Below are 11904 nucleotides of genomic sequence, written 5' to 3' on the forward strand. Positions count from 1 at the left end.
GAACCAAATTCTATTCCAAGTCCCTGACTCCAAATCTTTTACTGTGCTGTGCCCATCACCAAACAACTTCTTCTCTGGAGTACCCTCCAAAAAGTCTTGAATCTAAGGAAGGAAAGGAAGGAAGGAAAGGAAAGGAAGGAAGGAAAGGAAGACATGAAAGATGTCATATTGATCTGTCAATTTATTCAAATAAATCAACAAGTATCTACTTGAAAAACATATAGTTCCAGAATTCCACTCTAGTAACTAGACAGTAAGGGTAATTCAGAAGAACAGTAGCCCCTGGTGCTTGACCAAAACAATCATACATGTAGACACAGTCTGAATCATCTGGATTTTTATTCATTTGAAATTTAGTAAGCAAAAGTCAAATCATAGTAACTAGACAAGCCCAAATCGTTCTCAACAGTAAAGGACTATTTTTTTTAATGTGTTCAATTTCGTTTAATGACTGGTACCTCCCTGCAGAGGAGGAAAAGGGGAATTAGGTGATAGCAGAGAGGATGTTCACTCGAAGATCTTGCCCTGATTGGAGGGTTTGCCCATGTGCTGGAAAGCCCCCTCCCAGGAGAAGTACTCTCGGACCATGGTCTGGGTCTCCTCACTGCCAGGATCCAGCTTATGCCACATGTAGGACTCATAACCTACCTGCAAGTCTGGACTCAGCAGGAAGGCAAGTTCCTGGCCCAGGAAAACCCAGACTCCAGAAATGGCGCTGCTATTGTTGGTACCAAAAAGGATGACACTGGCAAACGCGTTCTTCCTCAGCTTGTCCAGGCGCTGCAACATTCCAGTGATGAGGCTTCAGCTCATGGAGCTTCAGCTCTGACTGAGCTCCTGGGGGAAAAGGTACCACAGGAACCAGCCGTCACAGTCAAAGTGCTCCCAGAAGTACGGCAGGGCCACTGTCAGCGTGTCCTCGTTGGAGTACTTTCGCTTAAACTCATCCAACATAAACGTGCTCTTGGGCAGGTGGGCAAAAAGACCCTTGGCATTGGGCTCTGCAGCCAGAGTCTGGTCAAAATTATCCAATTCCTCCTCGGTACCGGAGGCTGCGGCCGCCTTCTTCTCATCCATCCTCTTGGACTGGGCCTTGTTTCTCTTCTCACTGTCCCTTGTCCTTTCTTGGGGCCTCCTTCTTAGGCTGACTGTCAGCAAACTTTTTAGCATCAAATTGTGCCATCTTCTCGCAGAGCTTCACTCCTCCCAACACCAACCGGAACTGGGGCTGGTGGATGCAGGTGAGGAATCAGCGGTTGGTGTTGAGAAAGGCCTGCTAGAAAGACGGCTCTAGAACCTGCTTGTAGAGCCACCCAGGTACTCACTGGAGGGACAATGTCACTGTCAGCAAAGCTCACCCACTGGATCACCTGGACAGCTGCCTCCGGAGCAGAGCTTCGAAGGTCATCGTTGCTCACATAGTGGGCAATGGCGTTCCTTTCAAACACACAGAACCCATCGTCACCCTCAAACGCTGGAACCTTGCCTGCAGGAAATTTGCGGAGGAATTCGGGGGTGCGGTTGGTCTGATCAAAGTGGAAGTGGGGAGGTGAAGACAGCAAGCGGATCTGGGCCCCACTGTTCTCTGCAACAATGAGGGCCTTGAAGGCCCGCCAGTTTTCAGGGTATGTGTACAGGGTCCCAGCCGCCATGGTGATTCCGCAGAGAAAGGGGGTGGGGATGTCGGTGCTGCCGCAAAGTGAGTCCGGCTGGGGGTGGGGGGGAGGGGAGGAGGAAGAAGGAGGGGGGTGGTAACTGACGGACGGACTGACGGGCGGGTGGGAGGGGAAAGCGGCGGGAAAGCCGGGACTATTGTTTTTAAAGGCCTGCTCAACCCTCCTTATTAACTCCTTCCAATATTTGACAGGCATATTTCTTACATAAAATTAATGTAACCACAGAATTTCAGAGTTTGAAGGGGTCTCAGCAGTTATCTACTCCAACCCATACCCCCAAAAGGTCCCAATTACAACATCCCCAATAAGTGCTCATCTAGCTTTTGCCTGAAGACTTCCACTAAGAGGAATCTCACCCACTCCTAAGACAACCCATTCCACTTTTGTCTCTAAGTATTAGGAAGTTTTTCCTGTTATCAAGCCTAAATTGACCTCTTTGAAGTTTTTACCCAGTTGTTTCTGTTTCTACCCTCTGGGGACAAACAGAATTAGTCTAATCCCTCTTCCAAATAATAGCTCTTCAACTATCATTAGCTCATTATTTCAATCTCATCAGACTCTGTGACCCCGTTTGGTGGGGTTGTTTTCTTTGCAAAGATAATGGAATGGTTTGCCATTTCCTTGTCAAGCTCATTTTAAGGACAAAGAAACTGAGGCAAACAGGGTGAAGTGACTTGCCCCCAAGTCACACAGCTACTAAGTGTCTGAGGCCAGATTCGAACTCATGTAGATGAGTCTTCCTGACTCCAGGCTGGACACTCTTTCCACTGTGCTGCCCAACTGCCGCCAGCTCTCCAAGTACTTGACAATTATTAGGGAATCTGTGTTTTTTCTCTTCTCCTAAACATCCCAAGTACCTTCAATTGATCCTCATGTGACATGGACTCAAAGTCCTTCCTTATACTGTTTTTTCTCTTTAGAACACTCTCCAGTTTATTAGTGTTCTTCCTAACAACGTGGCATATAAAACTGCCCACAATACTCCAGATGTGGTCCAACTAGCTACAAAGAACAATGGAATTCTCCCCTTTAGGAGAGATTTGGGGGCAGTGAGGTGGCACAGTGGATAGAGCCCTGGCACTGGAAACAAGAGGTCCTGAGTTCAAGTGTGACCTCAGACACTTGACACTAGCTGTGTGACCATGGGCAAGTCACTTAATTCCATTGCCTCACTAGAAAAAAAGAAGAGGTTTGCCTATCTTAAATGCCTCAAGGGCACCTTTGATGATTGCCATATTAATAAGGAGTCTACTAAAGTCTATGAAAAATAAAAACCCAGCTCTTTTTCAAATAAACTGCTAATTGTGACTCCCGCACCTTATATTTGTGTAGAGGGTTTCCTGAACCAATTAATAAATTTACATTTACATCCTTGCAATTTATGGCATTTAATTAGATTCAACTCAATGTTCTAGCCTATTAGGATCTTTTTGGATTCTATTATGCAATGTGTTGGTGTGTAGGCTATCCCTCCAAACTTTCTATCATATGTCAATTTGATAAACAAGCCATCTAAGCTCACATCTAAGTTGTGGATGTAAATGCTAATTGGTACAGATGTAATACCCCCTTCTCCATCCCCTATCCCATGCACTCCACTGATGACTTCCTTCCAAATTGGCATCAAAAATTAATGACTACTCTTTGAGTCCAGCTGTTCAACTCTAAATCTATCTAATTATACTACAAGTGATCCCAATATCTCTGTATATTTTTCACAAGAAAAGCATGAAATATTTTATCAGAATGTAATGGAGGGTCTGGCCGGTAAGAGTCCAGTCTTTAGAATATGACCAAATGTTCCTTACTTGGTGGATTATACAACACATTTTTCAATGTTCTCAATTCATTTTGCTTTTTTATTGTGAACTTAACAACTATGTCCAAAGACAAATATTTTGAGATGCAAAGAACAAGGAATATGATTGAGAAATTTGAAACTATTATGTACATTTTTGAATTTTTGAAAGACAGATACATAATATGTGTATATATGTACCTCAATGTGTGTATGTTTATACATGTATACTTATTATGTACATGTATGTATGTGTATGTGTGTGTGTGTGTTTCTGATTTACAAGGGAGTAAATAATTCTTTCCCTGCAACTATGAGGTGCATGGATAGAGCACTAGCCCTGGATCTACCCCCCTGCCCAAACCTGCCTGAATTGAACACAATAGGCTGGAATTCATTTAGATTAAATTCTTTGTTAGGTGGTCTAGTTGAGTGGGGCCACAACTCTCACCCAGAATTAAAAAGGCTTGTATCTTGGTGATTTGGGCAATTTCATCCGTCAACAATGCCCCTCTGAGACTGAACAATCTCCAGGCTTCTGAAAAAATCCTGATGCTAGTTCAATAATTGGTTGTTATCATGAGTATTAGAAATGGGAGGAGGAGTTTTGTTTCTACAGAACTGAAGGTGTACTTCCCCTCCTCCCCCACCCCAGCTTTAGCAGAAACCAGGCCTCACGTCTGTCAGGGGAAAGGTCACAGGCTTGTACGCATACTTAAATGAGCCATTTGAGGAAAGCATTATGTAGGCAGTCAGGGGGTTGTATCTGGCCAATGAAGAACCTGGTGGGAGATTCAAGGTGAGTGTCTATTAAAGGACTGGCGTCTATTTGAGTCCTTTGTACTTTCTCCTGTAGTCTGTTCTGGGGAGGTACCCATATTCAGGGGGAATAAATGTAAATTATAATTAAAACGTTCCTGACTTCCCAATGAGTCTTGCTTATTCCTAGACAATGCGAGTATGTTTCTAACATGAGAGAAATAATTTCTCTCAAGAATGAGACATATTCTTAGACATGGCCCTTGTGTTGATTTGTTGAGTTTAACTATGCAAATTTAAAACAATGGAAGGCTTTTACTTTGGACATGAGGGGTGGGGCAGTGTGGAAGGTAGGTGAGTAGTGACAAAAAATCAATAAATTTTTTAAAAATTCATCAAAAGGAAGTAAATGACATAATGAAAGTTATGTCCCTCCAACCCCTCATTAGAATAGGTCCATCTCTCAATAGGTCCACCTTTCATTATAATATTCATTCTCTCATTACTTGTGTGAAAAATATTATACTATTTTATATCATTTTCTAATTTCAACCAGACCCAGAGCCTGATTTAATGAGTAACTGGATGAAGATCCAGGACCTGGGCTTCTTTGTTCTCTCTAAAAGTTTGCTCAGGCAATACCCTTACCTCTGTCAACAAGGCCAGATCATTAAGGACATTACCCTAACCCCAAGAGAGATTACCTTGCTTAATATTCTACAGGTATATACCATGTTATGGAATGTAATGAGACACAGAGACGCTGGGCTGTAGTTTCAACTGACTTTTGTCAACATCCTTTACAACTCTATTCCATCAAGGAAAATCCTCTTCTTGTATCATGGTTAAACATACATGGGGGTCATAAAAAAATGAGGTAATACAGGCTTGCTAGCTCTGCTAAAATAACATATATAAGTTTTCTCATTGCTTTGTTCAGGCAGCCAGAGTTTATACTCTGACTCCTTGTACGTACAAGTAAGCTAGCTCCGCTATGCTTTAAGGGAAAATAATAAACAACATGGATTTTTCTATCACCTAGCTCTGTTGTTTCCTTCAACCAAATTTTCAGGTTTAACACTTGTTAATCAATCAGAGTTGATTGCCACCCTCAGGAACACCAAAGTGCATATAAGTGTTGAGGAATCTTTGGCATTTGAGAATGTCATTGACCCCTTTTATTAAATATATGTTAGCATGATTAATAAAATGATTACCCAGAAACTATGTCTCTCAAACTTTTTATACATCATAGTGTGTACCTATAGCCCTTCTCCTATGAGATGGACTCCTGATTTGAAAACTCCTTTCACCGATGAAGATCAACAGCTATTCTATAACTTATAATCTTAGAGAGTTCTTTGAGGCCCTGTAAGGTTAAGTGACTTACCCTTGGTCATGCAGCCAGTATATATCAGAAGAAGGATTTTAAAACCACATCATCCTGACTTCAAGGCTGGCTCAATATTTCCTACATCATCCTGTATCTTAGTATCCCATGCATTATGTCTCTCTTGATGTGGACTAAGAACATACACTTTCTTGGCTGCCATATCACAAAGTTGACTCATCTCGAACCCAAAGTTCACTAAAAGCTCAATAAGTTTTCAGATAAACTGCTATCTGATCATGGCTCCCCTATCTCACATTTGTAAAGCCCAAGTGGAGACTTTACCTTTATTTAGTTCCACTTTAGATTCAAACAGAAGATCTAACCCTCCAAGATCTTTTCAGCCCTGATTCTATCATCAGTTTGTAGGCTGTCTCTCCAAGCTTTATGTTATCTGCATATTTGGCTAGCATGACATCTATCCTTGTATCCAAGTCATTGATAAAAACAAACAAACAAACATGTTTGTTTTCTTCCAGCCAGTTCAGTATCCACCTAATTGTGCTATCCCACCTATGCAGAAAGGGTTAGGATCAATTCAATTAAATACCTAAGTCTTTGTTGACAACATACAAAGTGGAGCATTTCTGTTGCATCTCTAGGCGAGGAACTCAGAATTTATACTTTACATCTAATGAAAATCCCTGAGGCTAAAATGCAAATCAATTAGCAAGACTAACTACATTTTAAAGCATTTCTTTTCCTCATGCCTTTCTTTGGTGTTATCAAAAAAGTCTCCTTAGGTTTTTATTTTGTTTCATTTTACTTTAAAAAGAGAGAAAGCAAAAGTGCAAAAAGATAGATTCAAAATGTGCCTCCACCTGATAAAGCAATGTGCTTGCTAAACACTCTGTTGGTGCCACTTTGTGGAGTATCTCTGAAGTGCAGGAGGAAGATAGGACCAGCTCCAAGTGAGTGGGGGTGAATGGAGCCATCTGTAGGTGATATTAGAGAAAAATGAGTTGAATGACAAACTGTGTACAAAACACTAGCCTAAGTACTATGGGGAAATACTTAAGAACTGTTCTCTGCTCTTTAGCTTATCCTGGGGGAAAGAAGGGCATGCCTTTATTGATGGATATGCCAGTGAATGAAAATGTGTAATATTTCTGCAGACTCCTCATCAATCTATTGTGTGGTTTTTCAACTCTTGAACTTTGATAATTTAAATTACAGATGTAATAGAAATAATGTTTACATCATATCTACTAATATTATTTTCAATTCTGCTAGCCATGGTATCCAGATGATAATTTTACCTACAATCACAGGAGCAGATAGAAGAAAATGCAATGTTTGGGTATCTCCAAAGCTTTCCTGTCACTCCATTTCCAGTCAATCTTTTGTCCTTACCAAGTAACGTTCAAATTCACTTGCCTAGCATTCAAGGTCTGACAAAACTTGGTGCCATTATATATATCTCCAACTTTAGCTCATTTTATTCCTTCCCACATGCTTTATGGTGTAGCCAAGATGAAGGATGCCCTCTGGCCACTGAATACAGGGCTGTGTTTTCCTACCTCTTTGCCTTTGTTCACACTGTTTATTATTTTGTCACAGTTTTCCTGCTTTGAATTTTATCACTCCTTTAAGTGCAAATTAAACGTTACTTTCTCCACAAAGCCTCCTCTCATTTCCGCATTCAATAATTACCTTCCTCTTCACATAGAACTTGGTTTTGCAACTCTCTAATGCATTTACCATGTTATATTGCATATTCTGGTTATTATTCTCCTCCCTTCCACGATAAACTATGAGCCCCATGAAAGCCAGGACCATGTCTTATTTAGGTGTTGTATCATCTCCAGTGCCTCACACAATGTGATGTGTAAAATAGGAAGGGACCTAATAAATATTTGCAGAAGGAAGAGAGGGAGGGAGGGAGGAAGGAAGGAAGGAAGGAAGGAAGGAAGGAAGGAAGGAAGGAAGGAAGGAAGGAAGAAAGAAAAGAAGGAAGGAAGGAAGGAAAGAAGGAAGGAAGGAAAGAAGAAAGGAAGGAAGGAAAGAAGGAAGGAAGGAAGCAAAGAAGGAAGAAAGGAAGGAAGGAAGGAAGCAAAGAAGGAAGGAAGCAAAGAAGGAAGGAAGGAAAGAAGGAAGGAAGGAAGGAAAGAAGGAAGGAAGGAAGGAAAGAAGGAAGGAAGGAAGGAAGGAAAGAAGGAAGGAAGGAAGGGAAAGCTGGAGGGAGGAAAAGAGCAGGAGGGAGGAAGAGAGAGAAGGAAGGAAAGAAGAAGGAAGAAAAGGAGGGAGGAAGGGAGGGAGGGAAGGAAGGAATATTTTGACAAATATATTCCCAGCCTGCTATTTATATAGGAATAATATCATGGGGGAGAGGTAAAAATTATGGATCTGAAGTCAAAGGACACATTTGGATTCCCATTCTGCTACTTAACAGCCTTTGAACTCATAGCCTAGTTATTTCATCCTTCTCAGCCTCATTTTCTTCGTCTGTGAAATGAGGGAATTCTGTAGGAGGTCCCCCACAGCTCTAAATCTTATGATACTATAATGGTGGGTTCACTATATGATGACTGGAATCACCAATCCTAGTGATTACCCATAAAGACTTTGCAGTTCCTCAAACACAACATTCCATCTTCCAAGCCTTTGCCCAGCTGTCCCCCACACATGAAGTGCTCTGCCCCTCTTGCCTCAGTCTCTTAATTTTCATGGCTTCCTTCAAGACAGAGCTTAAATCCTCAAATTACTGTTCAAAGCACTGAATTTTAGTTTTAAAATGGCCAAATTAAATCAGACATTGCAAACCTGAAATCTACGAGAGAGTGAAATACAAACTTTTATATAAAGTTATGAGGTGTCTCTATTAACCACTATCCAAGTTTTCCTTTCTGTATCATTGTCTGTGAATGTGAATACTAATTAGACTTTATCTATCAATTTATTTGGGCTCCTAGGAAGCTGTATAGTCACTATGATCTGTCTCCTTCACATCTGCATTTCTTAGCAATGTGCATTTAAGAAAAGTATTACTAAGTTATTTTAATTTATTTGTATTTTATATGTGTTTATGCATGCATATGCAATATATATATACATGCATATATGTATATACATATCTATGTATACATGCATATGTATATACATAACTGTTCACATGTGTAAATAACTATATAGCCATACAAATTCTCTATATGTATTATATAATATTTTCAATAACCTTAATTTGGGAAGCATAATTTATAACAGAATGCAATGGAAACACTAGCTACTACTGGAAATATTCATATACGCTTGGTCATGATGTTTTTATGGGTGGAAATTCCATCTATATCTTGTTCACAAACTGACAAGTATAAAAAGTCTCCTGATGTAAGTATTAGTCACCTTTTCCCAAACTCATTTTGTAGAACTGGTATTAAATGAATGCGTGGATATAATTCTCTAATGGGCACTCTGACCATTAAATGTTTTCTGAAAACTACTGAACCTCTTCTATTAAATCTACCTGTGCACCTAGAAAGAAATAATTTAAGCCCAGTAAGGCAATTTCACAGTGACAGAAACCCCCCCCCCCTTTTTTTATCTCGTTAAAGGAGTGGTAATAGTCAAAAAAGGAAAACCATTCCTAATATTTATGGGGATGGCACAGGGATCTTTCTCTCTGTGCTCCCTGAACAGAAAGTCATTGTACAAACTATCATAAATTTAATGTTGGGTGACACCTCAGAGCTCCTCTACGTATGAGGTTGTGGTTTGTCCTTCATTCTCAGAGAAGAGAAGGACATCAGGGAAATGATGATATGACTTGCAATTGACTTTGATTTAAGTGAGGGAGGGCTGTGCAAGGTCACCAGTCTCACTTTCTCCTCCAGAGCCATCTGGGTCCAGTGGTCAGATATTCACCAGGATGACTGGAGATGGCCCAAGATGCACTGGGAGACCCTGGCCCTTTTTTAAAATTCCATACTTTATTATTTAATATTTTTTAGTTTTCAGCATTGATTTCCACAAGATTTTGAGTTACAAATTTTCTCCCCTTTTCAACCTTCCCCCCCACTCCAAGATGGCATATATTCTGATTGCCCCATTCCCCTGTCAGCCCTCCCTTCTGTCACCCCCCTCCCCCTCCCCTCCATCCCTTTTCCCCTTACTTTCTTGTAGGGCAGGATAGATTTCCACTCCCAGTTGCCGTATATCTTATTTCCCAGGTTTTTTTTTTGAGCATCTGCTTTTAAAACTTAGAGTTCCAAATTCTCTCCCCTCTTCCCTCCCCACCCACTCTCCCTAAGAAGGCAAGCAATTCAACATAGGCCACATATGTATCATCATGCAAAACACTCCCATAAGTAGTCATGTTGTGAAAGACTATATTTCCCTCCCTCCTATCCTGTCCCCCTTTATTCAGTTTTCTCCCTTGAACCTGTCCCTTTTTAAAAGTGTTTGATTTTGATTACTTCTTCCCCCATCTGCCCTCCCTTCTATCATCCCCCATTTTTTAACCGCTTCCCCTTACTTTCATGTGGGATAAGAAACCCAATTGAGTGTATATGTTATTCCCTCCTCAAGTCAAATCCAATGAGAGCAAGATTCACTCATTCCCCCTCACATGCCCCATCTTCCTTTCCAATGAATTGCTTTTTCTTGCCACTTTTATGTGAGATAATTTACCTCATTCTATCTCTCCCTTTCTCCCTCTCTCAATATATTCCTCTCTCATCCCTTAATTTTATTTTTTTTAGATATCATCCCTTCATATTCAACTCACTCTGTGCCCTCTCTCTCTCTCTCTCTCTCTCCATATATATACACACACACACATATATATACACGTATATATGTATATATATGCATACATATATACACGTATATATATGTATATATATGTATGTGTGTATGTATGTATGTGTATATGTATGTATATGTATATGTATGTATGTATGTATATGTATATTCCCTTCAACTACCCTAATACTGAGAAAGGTGTCATGAATTACATATATCATCTTTCCATGTAGGAATGTAAGCAAAACAGTTTCACTTTAGTGAGACCCTTATGATTTTTCCTTCTTATTTACCTTTTCATGCTTCTCTTGATTCTTGTGTTTGAAAGTCAAATTTTCTATTCAGCTCTGGTCTTTTCACTGAGAAAGCTTGAAAGTCCTCTATTTTATTGAAAATCCATATTTTGCCTTGGAGCATGATACTCAGTTTTGCTGGGTAGGTGATTCTTGGTTTTAATCCTAACTCCTTTGGCCTCCAGAATATCATATTCCAAGCCCTTCTATCCCTTAAGGTGGAAGCTGCTAGATCTTGTGTTATCCTGATTGTGTTTCCATAATACTCAAATTGTTTCTTTCTGGCTACTTGCAGTATTTTCTCCTTGACCTGGGAGCTCTGGAATTTGGAGACAATATTTCTAGGTGTTTTCTTTTTGGGAATCTTTTTGAGGAGGCGATCTGTGGATTCTTTCAATTTCTATTTTACCCTCTGGCTCTAGAATATCAGGGCAATTTTCCTTGATAATTTCTTGAAAGGTGATGTCTAGGCTCTTCCTTTGATCATGGCTTTCAGGTAGAACAATAATATTTAAATTATCTCTCCTGGGTCTATTTTCCAGGTCAGTATTTTTTTCAAATGAGATATTTCACATTGTCTTCCACTTTTTCATTCCTTTGGTTCTGTTTTATAATATCTTGATTTCTCATAAAGTCACTAGCTTCCACTTGCTCCAATCTCATTTTTAAGGTAGTATTTTCTTCAGTGGTCTTTTGGACCTCCTTTTCCATTTGGCTAATTCTGCCTTTCAAGGCATTCTTCCCCTCATTGGCTTTTTGGAGCTCTTTTGCCATTTGAGTTAGTCTATTTTTTAAGGTGTTATTTTCTTCAGTATTTTTTTGACTTGCTTTTCATGATTTTCTTGCATTACTCTCATTTCTCTTCCCAATTTTTCCTCTACTTCTCTTGCTTGCTTTTCCAAATCCTTTTTGAGCTCTTCCATGGCCTGAGACCAATTCATATTTTTCTTGGAGGCTTTTGATGTAGGCTCTTTGACTTTGTTGACTTCTTCTGGCTGTATGTTTTGATCTTCTTTGTCACCAAAGAAAGATTCCAAAGTCTGAGTCTGAATCTGAGTCCATTTTCGCTGCCTGGCCATGTTCTCAGCCAATTACTTGACCCTTGAGCTTTTTGTCAGTGTATGGCTGCTTGTAGAGTGGAGAGTACTTTTTCCCAAGCTTTAGGGGCTGTGCTGCTGTTTTCAGAGCTACCTTCTACACAGCAAGCTCTGCCACACCAGTGCTCTTCCTCCCCCAAGAACTGCCAAC

General features: G+C 40.2%; 1 pseudogene; it reads right to left on the minus strand.

Moving 5' to 3' along the window:
* Positions 1-507: 507 nt before the first annotated feature.
* On the minus strand, positions 508-1652 carry LOC118834502 (annotated as a pseudogene).
* Positions 1653-11904: the final 10252 nt, after the last annotated feature.

Source organism: Trichosurus vulpecula, chromosome 1 (genome assembly GCF_011100635.1).
Source record: "Trichosurus vulpecula isolate mTriVul1 chromosome 1, mTriVul1.pri, whole genome shotgun sequence".
Taxonomy (NCBI): Eukaryota; Metazoa; Chordata; class Mammalia; order Diprotodontia; family Phalangeridae; genus Trichosurus; species Trichosurus vulpecula.